The 13,764-nt window shown below is 33.6% G+C and overlaps 1 protein-coding gene across 4 annotated transcripts in view; it reads left to right on the forward strand.

Annotated features, from left to right (window-relative positions):
• Positions 1–3,488: 3,488 nt before the first annotated feature.
• Positions 3,489–13,764, forward strand: part of HTR1F (5-hydroxytryptamine receptor 1F) — a 279,529-nt gene continuing 269,253 nt past the window's right edge. For 3 of the 4 annotated variants that reach the window (XM_082392438.1, XM_082392439.1, XM_082392440.1), the window contains exon 1: positions 5,060–11,154. The gene's annotated coding sequence lies outside the window, so the exon portion shown is untranslated. Of the gene's footprint in view, positions 3,510–5,059; positions 11,155–13,764 lie in introns of those variants that run through there. The other variant, XM_082392441.1, reaches the window with a different exon arrangement.

Consider the following 13,764-nt stretch of genomic DNA (forward strand, 5'->3'; position numbering starts at 1 on the left):
TAACGGCTGGGGTTCGGTTACATGTAGCACAGTCCAGGTAGTCTCAGTAACACATTACTCTCTCAAGGCTGTGGTCTCACAGTGGCTCCCGCTGTGGAAATGGTGGTCAGAAAGAGCATTCTGAGGCGAGGGAAGGGGGGAGGAGCTTCTGATTGCCTGATTCCAGCGCTGGGGTTAACCTGCGGTCAAGTCCTCTAGATGACCTCCTCCATCATGGGTACGGCCTATTGTTAAAATGTTGAAATAGTTTCATTCTGGTTTTCTAATTATGTAATCAGTATCATGAGTCCTCAAGTATCTTCCCAATGACCACAATTGCCAAGGTCCTTCCTTGGAACATCTGATCTCTCCATAATCAAGCAACAAAAAGAGAAACATCTGATAACTGCAGGAGAGCTGCAGGAAATTTCCCCAGCACTATAGTCAAGTCAATTCTGATTTGTTGATACCTGTGGGTTGTTTCACTTTTTAAGACTTTTAATATTGCTTCTAAGAAGGAAATCAAGGAATCGATACTCTCTCAAGTTTTTATTATCTAGAGTGTCTCCTATGAGTAGGAAACTATGCAATTATGCTAGAAACTCAAGGGATAATCAGATGTCTTTTAAAGTGTCTATAGCTAGGAGGAAAAATAATACATTTAGGCACATAAACTAATACAAGATATCTTACATAACTGCAGTTACCATGCATGGTAACTATGTTTTATAAAAGAGGAAGCAATCACTGCTGGTCGAAAGAAATAGATAGAACCTGACAAATGCACAAGATTTAGTAAATGAAGAAAGGCACATAAGGAGGCAATCCCAGATCAGTCGAATATTTGGTGCAAGCAATGAACTGAGATAGTAGAATGTGAACAATGTTTGTGATTAAATCAGTTTAACTAGAACATTTGGTGTGTATAAGTGAACAGGGAAAATTAAGCTGGTAAAGATGTGCTGGCAAGCATGAAAAAATTTGAGTGGGAGACCAAGAAATCTGCATTTATTCAACAGGAGAATATTTATTGCAACATTATTTAAAATTATGGGGGAAAAGAAGAATAGTTCATTGTCCATTAATAGATCAATGGTTAAAACATGCTAGGAAATTTTGACACAAAGGGGGGTAGATCCACATGTATTGACAAGAAAAAATTCACTAAGACATATTAAGTTATAAAAGCAAGTCACAGAGTCATAGCACTCTCCCTCTCTACCTCTCTTTTTCCTTTTTCTGTTTCTCTCTCTCTCTCTCTCTTTCTCCTTCTCTTTTTACCACAAAGTATCCATAACTTATCTGAGAAATTTTGGAAGCTAATAAAAAGAAAATTGTATCCACCATATAATAGGATTTTATAAGTATTACATTTCATAAGACTGAAAAAGATCAAAAGAAGCGTCATTCTTCACTCCCCCCCAAAGAACACTTATAAGACCAAAAGAAGGCATTGAAGGTATTTAACCATAGAAATCATATAATAGGACCTGCTTTTCTGCAGATAATTTTTTTTAATCCCTAAGACATTGAAGAAGTTTCAAGATTTGAGAAATGTTTGGTTTTTTATTAATATTAGTATTGTACTGGAGTATAATTTATTTATTTTAATTTTTATCAAGAGAGTTTTTTCCCCACTGATATTAATTTTAGAGGAGAAAAACCAAATTTGTGGATGTAAAAGTACATTTCCTGATTACTCAAAAATGATTTAGTGACTTCTCTTAAACTTTTCTAGAAAGACAGAAAATTACTTGGTTCTGTAATCATTTGCTTTCTGGGGGAAGCGCTCTTCAAAACCAGAATACAAAGGATGTGTTAAATAAACCTCTAATTCTCAAATAAGGAATCTCTGTAAGAAATAATTGAAAATAAAAGTATTCTTCTGTGGAATTTATGCCATAAATTGGACTGTTTCTTCAATGCATACCTATGGACCCCATTTAAAAGAACATATGATGTCACACACACACAAAAAAAAAGATTGGAGGGAGAGTTTAAAGGCTGAAAAAAGAAAAATTAAAATATGTTTTTATCCCCCCCACCCCCAGAATGTGTATGGAACCAAAAAAAGAGAAAGAGTTACCTTTTGATGTCAAGATCTACTTGGTGCATTTTATTGTTTTATTCAAGACTATTTCAATATAAAAGTTCTTTTTTTTCCCCTTTTCCTCAAAGCCCTTGCCAACTTGCTGCTACTTGTTAAAGACAAATGCAAACAACTGCTGAGTTATAACTAGCAGTCTGCAGACCTGGAGAGTCTTTCAAAAGCATACTGAGTAGACTGAAAACATTATGAAAGTATTTCATTTTTCAACTTTGAGTTTAAACAAGAAACCAGAGGAACCTAAGTTTGGTAAGATCCTAGATAATTTGAAATTTAATATTTTATGATTTAAAAGAAATAAAGCCTGTTCTTTTTTCTTATGTGGTCATGTAAGAAATAATGAAATTAGAATAACGAGAAAGATGTGTTCATATATTCTAAAACCAGCAGGTTTTTATGTTTAATGTTATAATTGAATTTTCTCTGTATAATCTTGCAAAAACTCAAAAGAATTAACACTTGATATAATTAAAAATGAAAGAAAAATTTACCTTTGGCTTAAAAATAATGATATATATTATATATCTAATTATATTTACATGTATATTTTTATGAAATATATTGATATACATATATCCATTTGCTGAGTTTTAAAAACTAAGGTTGGTTTATATAAGCTAAAATGTTCTAAAGAGACCAAATTTCTAAATTTAGATTACAAAATGATTCCCACAGTAACCTACAGTGCCAACTCTTACCAATTATTAATTATGTATCTCTCCTTGTATAGCTGTTATAATAAAGCGGTACATATAAAAGAACAAGATATCAATTCCTTTTATAGGATACATTGTTGCCAACCCTCCCAAGTCAATCCCCAGCAAGGGTCCTTCTGCCTGGTGTCACTCATAACTATATTAGAAGACCGAGTTGGGCTCAGAAGCAAAGGAAAGCTTTAGTCTCTAATCAGAGAACGGAGAGGTGCGAGCTCACGCTCTAGAGCGCACGCGCTCTCTGGACAGGCCGTGGGCGGGGCTGCTTTATAAGGATCCTGTCAGTGGGCGGGGCATGGGGGTTCTCGCAGGGCCGGCACAGCTGTGCTGCTCATGCTCCGTATCACAGGGCCCGGTTCAGCACCTCTGCACACGCCCCCCGCCGCCATCTTGAATTGCTGTGTTGTGCGCTTCTGCCCGCGGTCTGAGCTGAGATGTCGGAGTAGCCTTTTATTTTGCAGGAGGAATTCTGGTCTGAAGGGCAGGCGTGAGGTCTCTGCACGCGGCACCCTATAAGCAAGTGAAACTAGACTAAGCACAAAGGACAAAAAAAAAAAAGGTTAGACTTTATTTTATTAGCCAGTTTCTATTTGTTCCCTCTGGGAATTGTTAATGGGCTTTGCTGGTGAACAAATGGTACAATATTTATAGAAATACGTGATCAAATGTAAAGTCTTCATCCTCAGAACAATTTTGAAAGAAATAAAGAGGTAAGCAACATTTTTCAGAAGTTTAATTTGGTTTACTTCTTTGTAAAGAAAATATTAATTGTATACTAATGTCAGACATTAGTAAATATTAGGTAGTTTGTATATAAATTAAGAGGCATTTACTTCTCTTGGTATTCATGGAACAATTGATTGGATGGAGGTAAACGGGCAATGCTGAACTGATTATAAAACAATCACCACAGCAAATAGCTATTTAAGAGATAAGTTGAGAAAAGAAGTCAAAAAACAAAAAAAAATGGATTTGAAGGGCATGGAATTTGCCAAGCTTTTCTATCCAAAGAAATATTCTACCTTGAATATTCTTCCATTCAAATTGCAATATGAATAGACATAGATATGTGGTTTACTTGGGCTTTCATAAGTGATATATTGAGACTATATACGCCTAAACACATACGTTATAATCAGGAAATAGTTTTAAGGTGAAAATTTCTTATTTCATGAAGCTCTTCAGATATTAAGTACAAAACAGCATAAAAAATGCTTTGCTTTATGTTTTTATTTTTCCTCTGAAAGTATTCAAAATCAGAAGTAACTAAGATACGTTTTTCTACAATAGAGAAACTCTACCTCCAGAATTCAGAAAAAAAAATGACTGAGTAGTACATTTGGGCTCTCTCAAGGGTCTCTGAAACTTTGCTCTGATTATTATTCACAGTCCCTAAATTGCAGAGAAAATGAAAATGGCAGAGGAAAATTTAAACGTTCAGTAGTCAGAATCGAGTTGCTTTGTCATCAGAATAAAATGGAATATATTGGCAGCCTTACATGAGAACAATAAAAATCCTCACTCCTAGGTGAGATTTGCCCTTCTGAGTCGAAGTGGAAATTGCACAAAGCAGATAAAAATGCCCTATTTTTCCAGGTAGGGTTTCAATCTACCACACAATTTTGAGATCATTTTCAAGGTGATCAAAACCAAAAAAAATCTGTGCACAAGAGCAATAATACTCATCATTTTAATGAAGAACAGAGTAGATATCAGATGCATTCACTAAAATTAAATATGTAGGCCTTACCAGATTTTGACATTGTGTGCGTGTGCACTTTGTGTGTGTGTGTGTGTGTAACAGTTGGAGTGAACTTAAGTTATTCTAATTTGTTACGTTTAAAACAAATTTTTATAATTAAGAGAAAAATGTAGACCTTTGAACAAAATATAAAACGTATCTAGGAAACTTAATACTAAGAACTGACATTTAGCCTGTTCTGTTTGGTTGGAACCTCAGCCTAGCAGAGAGGGGGGAATTGTAAATCAAAATCCTGAGTTGACTGATACCTGCCCACACCATATCTTTCCAAAGACTACATATATAAGATGGCTGGGATACTCAGATTTCTTTCCTATGTGTGTTTCAGTACCCTTCTCTGTTGCAGACAATATACTCATAGGAGCATAACCATTGCCAAGGTTGCCTTTGAGATTACTTCGTTTTCAGTGGCACTGAGAAAAAGGAGAGGAAACGTCTTATATAGCATTACCATTCCTGTTGCATCCAAAGTCTCACATAGGCAAGTGGACCAAAAAATACTTCATGTGGTTCACAGTATTTTTTATTGCAAACTTAAAGCAAGAAGAATACTGAGATCTGAAGTTAAAAATTAGTCTGATCTGAGTAAGAATTCAGCTTTGAGAAAATAGACAAAAACTGTTTTATGAAACTATATTGTCTAATAAGACTTGATAGTAAGAAAACAGAAAAAAGTAAGTTATAAGCATTTTCAAAATGCCCAGGAACCCTTCTACTTTTACTTTAAATTGGCATTAAGAACTTTATTTAAAATTTTTTTAAAAAGAGAAAGAGATATCTACCTGTACAGCCATGTTCATAGCAGCATTATTCAGAATAGCCAAAAAGGTGGAAGCAACCCATATCTATCAATGGATAAATGAATAAATAAAATCTGATATCCTGTACAATGGAATATTACTCACCCCTCAAAAGGATTTTTCCTTCCTTTTGAGGGTTGAATAATATAGATGCTTCAACAGTGATTAACCTTGAGGACATTATGTTAAGTGAAATAAGCCAGTCAAAAAAAGGCAAAAACCATGTGATTCCACTCATATGAGGTATTTGGAGTAGTCAGTCTCTTAGAAACAGAAAGTAGAATGGTGGTTGACAGAAACTGGGGGGAGGGGAAAATGGAGAGTTATTGTTCAATGGGTATAGAATTTCAGTTTTGCAACATGAAAAAGTTCTGCAAGTTGGTTCCACAACAATGTGAATAGACTTAATGCTACTGAACTGTACGCTTAGAAATAGTGAAGATGGCAAATTTTATGTTTTTACCACAACTCTTTATTTAAGAGTTAGAAATATTTTTTAAAGAATTTTGTTTTTATTTTTGTAGCCTATATATGATTTTTACCAGTTATGCTATTTAATGTAGATTTTTAACTTTTAATACAGTACCAGCATGTATAAAATAGCAAATGGGAAGAGTGTATAATAAAAGGTCTCACCATTCTCAGTCTGCAGTTCTGCAATCTGAAGGGAATCATTTTAATTGTTTTAACCGTTTCTGATTTAAATCTGATGATTATGCCAATACCTCTAAATTATATGCTTTATCAATTCTTATTGTTTTCTTAATTTTTGTACTATTATAGATAAGTATTTATTTCACACTGCTCAATTTAGCATTTTTATTTAAAATTATATATTTTACTTTTATATATTTTCCATCAAATCAGCATGTTCTGAAGCCTTTCTCTGTAAGATGGAGAAATCTGTCTTTCCATTTCAGTCCCCCTTCCTTCCAACTCCAAAAGTTTTACTTCACATTCTAAAATGTGTAGCCATTTAATTCTGATCTGTATCTGTTATCAGCTGTCTATCGGTTGATTTTTAAAGTTGAACATCAGTAAGCAGTGTTTGCATTATATGATTTAATATCATATAGTAATTTAATATTGTTTACCAATTGGCAAATCAGCTTACATTTTTCCTGGAGTTACTTATTTCTTGTCTTTTTCTCATCCATAATTTGCGTTTATCACAGCCTCAATTTTTTTTCTTTTTTTTTTTAGTTCTTCATCATTTCATTTATACTATCAAGTCCCATTTTCCTTGGATACGTCTCTCATCTCCTTCTGGAACTTTCCTTCCTCCTACTCCAATCTGAACTGATTGCACTCAGGATGAGCTGTGCAACTCTCATCCCTGTCTCTACCATATTGGACCCAGTGTTTCTTAGAACTCATACCCTCTACTTTCTTGGTTTACACCGTCATCTGACTGAAGCAGAGCTTTGAGTAACATTCTCAGTGTGGGTTTTGGGAAGTTACTTTTTAAGTTTTTATATGCTTTTTTTCTGCCCTCACAATTGCTTGATAGTTTTGAGTGTAGAATTCCAAGTTGAAAATATGTCCCTTAAGAATTCAGAAGGCATGCTGCTGTGTCCTAGGATGTAGAATTGGCTATGAAATGCCAAATTCTTGTTTCTTTGAAGACAGTTTTTTTCTGCTTGCAAGGTTTTAGGATCTCAGGTACTGAGAACTGCCTGGTTTATTTATTGAAATCACAACCTAAAAGAGAAAATAGAAATTGTGAAGAGAGAAACCTAAACTGACCTGGTATCTGTGAGCATAATGAAATTGAAAAATTCAGTGTTATGTCTTTTTTCAGTCACCCCCATAAAATACGTATTGGATCTTATTAATTAAAAGCCATTTTTATTATGGGAAAATGTCCTGAGTTATTACTTTGCAAATTCCCTACACTCTCTTTTCTCTTTGTAGAGCCCCTTCTAGTTATGATTAGACAAACCAGTATCATACAGGCACTTACTTTTTTCTGTCACATTTTCCACTTTTTGCCTTTGTTTCATAGTCTCAAAGGTTTATCCATTCTTATTTTTTTAATTGTCAAAACTCTCACACAAAATTCCATTTCAAATGGAATCCTTCAACTAATTCCATCACAATCATTTTGTTTCTTAAATATGAAATTTCCTGGGCCCCTTTCCCAGATCTCATGAGTAAGAATCTGTGCTTGTGGAATTGCCATTTAAATGTGCACTCATGATGATTCTTCTGTACGCTTATGAGTGGTGTGGTCACACATAGGTAAGTTACTAACTTCTCTGAGGCTCAGTTTTATAAGTAGTAAAATGGAGATCATAATAGCTCTTACTTCATAGAATTGTTGGATTATATGAGTTATCACTTATAAAAGACTTAGAACAATGCCTGATACATATAATCATGACTTAAATTTTAAATTTATGACAATATAGTGAAAACTCAGTATCAGATAAAGTTGTAGATAGAAATATCACTGGGTTTTCTGTCCTCAGCAATTACCCACATACATACACACTCACAAAAGACACACACACACATACACACACACACACAGTGTTTGATTAATTAACATGGAAAAATAAGACTCTCTTCTTTTGATTTTAAATGTATGTGGCAAAGCCTCTTCAAAGCTCATTTAAACATTTTCCTGCAAAACATTAACTCAATCTGATGCTCAAAGAACATATGCAATGTTGACTTTTCTGCATTCTCCATACAAGAATGCTTTTATGGTCTATCCCATGTGACCTCTCCAGCTTCATGTTGTGTCAGTTGCCCAAACTTGGCCAGCCAGGCCTGTTGAACTACTTGCAAGGCTCACACATAACACCTTTTTGCACCTCTCTGTCATTGTATTTCCTCTACCTAAAAATGTCTCTCCCCGATAACCCCCCCAGCAACTGTCACTCTTCAAATTTAGTTCAGTCACCACCCACCTCTTTGTGAAGATTATCTCCTATATCCTCCTTTCTCTGCTCCCCTATCATTTTGCCCACCTGCCTTTTTACACCGATTATGTGTAAGTGCTCATATTATTTACATATTGGTCTTCCTTTCTTGTCAGTGAATCCCTAGGAATAGGAAATGCAGTTGGGCATTTGCTATATTCATGTTTGTTGAATTAATAACAATGGAAGATGTGTAAACTGGAATGTTTAAATGCTTGCTAAAAACTGGGAACATTTTCTAAAATGTGATATTATACATTAAGAATTTGAGCTTTTTTAAAAAGCTGAAAAACTTCCAAGTTTACTCGTACAGAGTGCAGAACTGATGTCTAAAAAAGGAATATGATGTACATGGCTAGGAAGGTGAGGACTACGGTGGTGGAGATGTCATAGAAATTGGGCTGTATAGCCTAAAGCCTCAACAAGTACCTTCTGCACACATTTCCGTAGCTGCTTTCACAAGTGGAATCCAGAACGATATACTGCATTGCCTTGATTAGAAGATATGAGAGTTATTTAAAACTGAAATAGTTTAATTATTCAGTAAAGGCATGATAAACCAAATAATATCTATCCTCATGAGATGAATATTAGACAAGCCTATCAGTGTGCGTATTTCTGTTGTCTTAATTATACAGTTTATGATTTTATCAGGAACCGTGCTCTGGGTTACAAATAGCACCTCATCAACCATGCATTTCATCTGCCATTCACCCATTATTTTATGGTGACAGCACAATATCTACCTATGGTAATTGCATGCTGGTAATTTACTTTTAATATCTCTCAGCTGGTTTGGCTGTAATTTTAAAATAGATAATAACAGCATTGAGTCTTACAACAATGTGATTTTCCCCTTTATTAGATACAAAATGACTACCTTTTGTGAAACAGAGAAATAGCAAAAAGAATTACCTGAGACTTAAACATATTAGAAAAATACATTTAACAAATCATTAGATTTTGAGTGCTAAATCTGTCATCTAATTGTTTCATGAATGCATATCTTATTATTTCTTCCTTCTAAGCTGAGTATCATTTTAGCCTATTTTTTCAAATAAGTGAAATTTTAAATAACGGTAATTTTCTATAAAATTAAAATCAACCAATTTTAACCCTTACTGGTCTTTTAACTATTTTGGTTATCTTTCTAATATATAATAGCTAGTGCTAATCAGGAGGAAAATGTAAAAACAAAGAGAAATTATTAGGTTGAACTGTTAAGTGTGTTTGTAAGTGGCGTCAGCACGTGATACTCTATTTAAAGGATGTTTTATGGTACCATTAACAAAAATACATTAAATAAATCAGAAGTATATGGATCAGTTAGATGTATGAGAACTAGGCAAAATATAAAGATATTCCAGCACTTTTATGACTAAATAGTAAAACAAGCAATGAATATAATAGAGACTGAGTTAAGAATTGACCAGGCATCATCTTGAACATCTTCCTCTTAACCAAATTTTTTCTTGATCAGTACATTTATAGCTTTAGTCAAGACCTCTCTCCCGATCTCGAGCACACATGTGTAACTGCCTGCTGGCATCTCCACTTAGATGTCAGAGGCACCTCAGATTACACAAACACATCTAAACCAGTTATCCTTCTCCTCCTCCAGTGTCTCTTACCTAGTAAATGATAACCTCATCGACAAAACTGCTTGAGCCAAAAACCAGGCACTATATTAACATCATCCTCTTAACCAATCATTGTATTATCAGTTCTATTTTATAAATAATTTGTTCACTCTACTCTCTTGTTTCTATTTTTACTATCAACACCTTCATCCAAAACTCAATAATCTCTCTACTTCGGTAACATTCTAATTGTTTTTGGGAGTTCTTCACTCTTAGCCCTTTCAATACAGGAGCCAGAGTATAAATTTTAAAAATTCAAATCTGATCATTTGCTCCCACCCAATGTACTTTGGTGACTTCCAACTGTCCAAAAATCCCTACAGGAACTCACAAGATACTCAATTTAAAACCTACTTACCCCTCTAACTCTTATATTCTATCCATGTCTTTTCCTATCCCTTGAATAACTTAAGTTTCATGACATTTTCAGAAAATGTCTTCTACTCCCCTTTTCACCTAGATAAGTTCTGTTCATTTTTTAAGCATCAGTTTCCACATTACTCTTTAAGGAAGAGCTTCCTTAAATATCCCAAACTAAGTTATCCCTTTATTTTATTTGCCCCCTTTTTAACCCCCAATACCTACCTCTCCTACTAGATTGCCATCTTCATAATGACAGAGATAAATACTTCATTCAGCAACAAAATAAAACCTTGATATTAAGCTGTGGTGGGTCATTCAATTTATACTCCTTCCACCCTGTGAGAATCTCTGGTCAGTGAACTTGGTAATGAAAACTTCAAACAGCTGGCTGGCTGGAAAGATGGTTTTGTCCAATAACCATTTGCATGTTGAAATTTCTAATTCTTTTTAGCTCCAGATCCATATGTGTATCTAGCTGCTTCCTGGATATTCCAACTGAATGTTTCCAGTGACTCAAAATCACATGTATTAAACAAGTACAACTCTTAGAACTAGTAAGAGGGGTCACTTCTCTGGGCCCCTGAACTTTAGGGGTACCACATACAAAAAGCATACTAGATGTAAATTTGCTGAAGAACACGAGTGCCTCTGTAACTCAGAATTTGGCACTCCACGGAACACCCCATACACTTAAACATTTATTTTCATACTAACTAATTAACTAACTCTGTTTAGGCCCCAGGGAAATTGTTCTTCACATAACTCACCCTGTGTCCTTAAAACAAAATGCGACTATGGCCAAATGCAATGACAGCTTGAGGATTTTGCTGCTGCCACCATCTGAGCAGAAACTACTTCAAAGGGTGAGTCCAGTTTTAAACAGTGGCAGAGAAAAAGCACATAAACTAATTTGTCAAATTCTTCCTCTCAGCAAGATTGCAGGGTGTTCCTTCTTAACAAAATACTGTTTGCCAGTAGTGTCAACTATCTGTTATTTGTTTTCCTTCATCTTTCAGTTTATAATTCTAGAAGTACTCAAGGTTTAGCGTGGTATTCACAAGGGTTGCACATGTGAGACGAAGAAAATTGACAGTGTTAAACAATTTGTATTGTTCTTTAAAAATACATTAATTCTATAAAAATATGTCTAGTCATAATATGTGTGAAGCATGTTTTTTGTATTTCCATATGGAACTACATATTACTTCAAGAGATGGTTAAAATTGTGATATAAGTGATAATAATTTATGTAAAGAAATTAAAATATTTTGCAATATTTTTCTGAGATAATAATAATTTACTGTGTAAGACTCTCTTACAATGTTTGAGCTCAGTTTATTTGAAGTCTCAGCATTATTTTAAGAATTTTTTGACAGTTCAATTTCCTAAGTATTCAAAAGAGCAGTTTTGCTAATAAATTAATTTTAAGAAACTACCTAGGAATTATTATGATTCATAAAAGATCTTATTTGGCATTAATGTCAAAAGAACATGAATTGTGTGAAAACCATGATTATTACAATATAATTAGTGGATTTGCTGAAATAAAGGCAAGAAAATAATTTATAAGTAATAAAAAGTAATTGATTAGGAATTGCATATCTTTCTCTTACTATGTGTTCAGACGTTGCTGTTTATCCACAAAACACCAAGATATGTGTAATAACTAAATTCTCTTTGATATTTTATAAACTTTCAGTAATATAAAAATCATAATTTTACATTTTTTGGGTATTTGTAATATAGTTGTATTTGACAGAGTAAGTTGGTAGAACATATATGATGCGATACTACTAGCTTTACTTAAAATATTTAATTATCATATAGTAAGTTCGCCTCCATTTGTACTCTTCTCAAGTGTTATAAATATTAGGAGCAGGCTTGTCTTAAACTTAACTTATCCTTCCGTAACCCCACCTAATCATAGAAAATCACACCACTAATCCTCTATTTGCTCTATCCACTTCTTTTAATATTGAGGATCTCATCTAATCTGAGGGTCTTCAAAAATACTGTTCCCTTCAGTTAGAACAGATCTTACTTTCATTCTCAATTTAGCGAATTCCAATGCAGTTTGAATAATAATGTTTTAGGGAAACCATCCCTAATCCATTTGGTTAATCCATTTCTTTTGCAACATACTCTTATTGCACTTTTCATAATAAATATTTATTTACCATTTTAAAATTTGTCTTCCCTGCAAAATTGTATGTTCCGAAAGTAAGATATGGGTCTAAAATATTCACCATTGTTTTCCAAACACAGTGCAGTGTCTGCCTCATGGCATGTATTTATTAAATTGAATTACATTGGTTTGAATTAAAAGCATTTAATTGAAAGTAGGGCCAAGAGTAGAATCATTTCTCTAGAAAATGAGTCCATGATTTAAGTAAAATATGAAAAGCATAATGAAGATTAATAAAATAAGAAATAGGAATATAACTCAACAAGGAGAGTTGATAAGAGGGAAATCTGAATGCTATATTTCATATGCTGAATTTACCAACACAACCAGATATCCATTCCAGCGAATGTCATTACAGCTTCTTCGCATTATTTTTCAACTTACTAATGTTGCAAGCCCACTGTTAAGGAGAATACTTTTAAATCTGTTTCTATAACAGGCTTTCAGTAATTTAGACAATGGATGTTCGGACTGTTCACTTAATGTGAAACTTTGATCTAAAGTTGCTTCACTGAAAGAAAAAAGTGTCAGAAATTTGTACAGCCTTTGCATTTTTCATTGTTTAATCTCTCTGATTGATTCTATGTTCTAGCACTGAAATAGAGGTTTGAACTTTAGAAAGACCTGAAAAAAGTTTCTGCAAGATCAAGTTGCTAAGAAAATAAATTATCTACTCTATATTTATATACTTCAAATTAAATGTTTCTAATTTTAGTACATTCACTAATGAAAATGTTTTCCTTGACTTATAAATAAAAGCATTTTTCTCTGATGCAGACTGGTATATAAGAGAACACATCAAAATCTTTCTCTAGAGATGGAATGTGATAAGAAACTATTTTTATTGTTATTGCAGTTTATAATCTTGCTGAAGGAATTATAGCTAATAGTCTAGCCATTCTCTCTTTAACACTCACTTATATTTTAAATTGTTTTAGAGTAGTCATAAAGTATCTATGTTGCTCTTATGATATTTAAACTTATAATAACACTGTACTTATATACCAGTAGACTACCTCGTGGTATACTCAAAGAATGTAATAAACATCAATTATTCAGTAACTATTAGAACTAGAAGACCTACTAAGGCTAAGAGCCATGTGCAATTTAAATCATATCTAAAATATAGTTTTATTACATGTGGTACAATTTTTAGAAAATATTAAAAATATAACTCAAAACACTAAATTCTTTCAAGTTGACTCATGATATCTGGGTTTTCTTTAATGTTTCGATGCTATGAAATACCTTCAGTTTGGAATTTAATTGGTGGACAGATTTGCAAGAT

The sequence above is a fragment of the Balaenoptera borealis genome (genome assembly GCF_965194805.1).
Source record: "Balaenoptera borealis genome assembly, chromosome: 5".
Taxonomy (NCBI): Eukaryota; Metazoa; Chordata; class Mammalia; order Artiodactyla; family Balaenopteridae; genus Balaenoptera; species Balaenoptera borealis.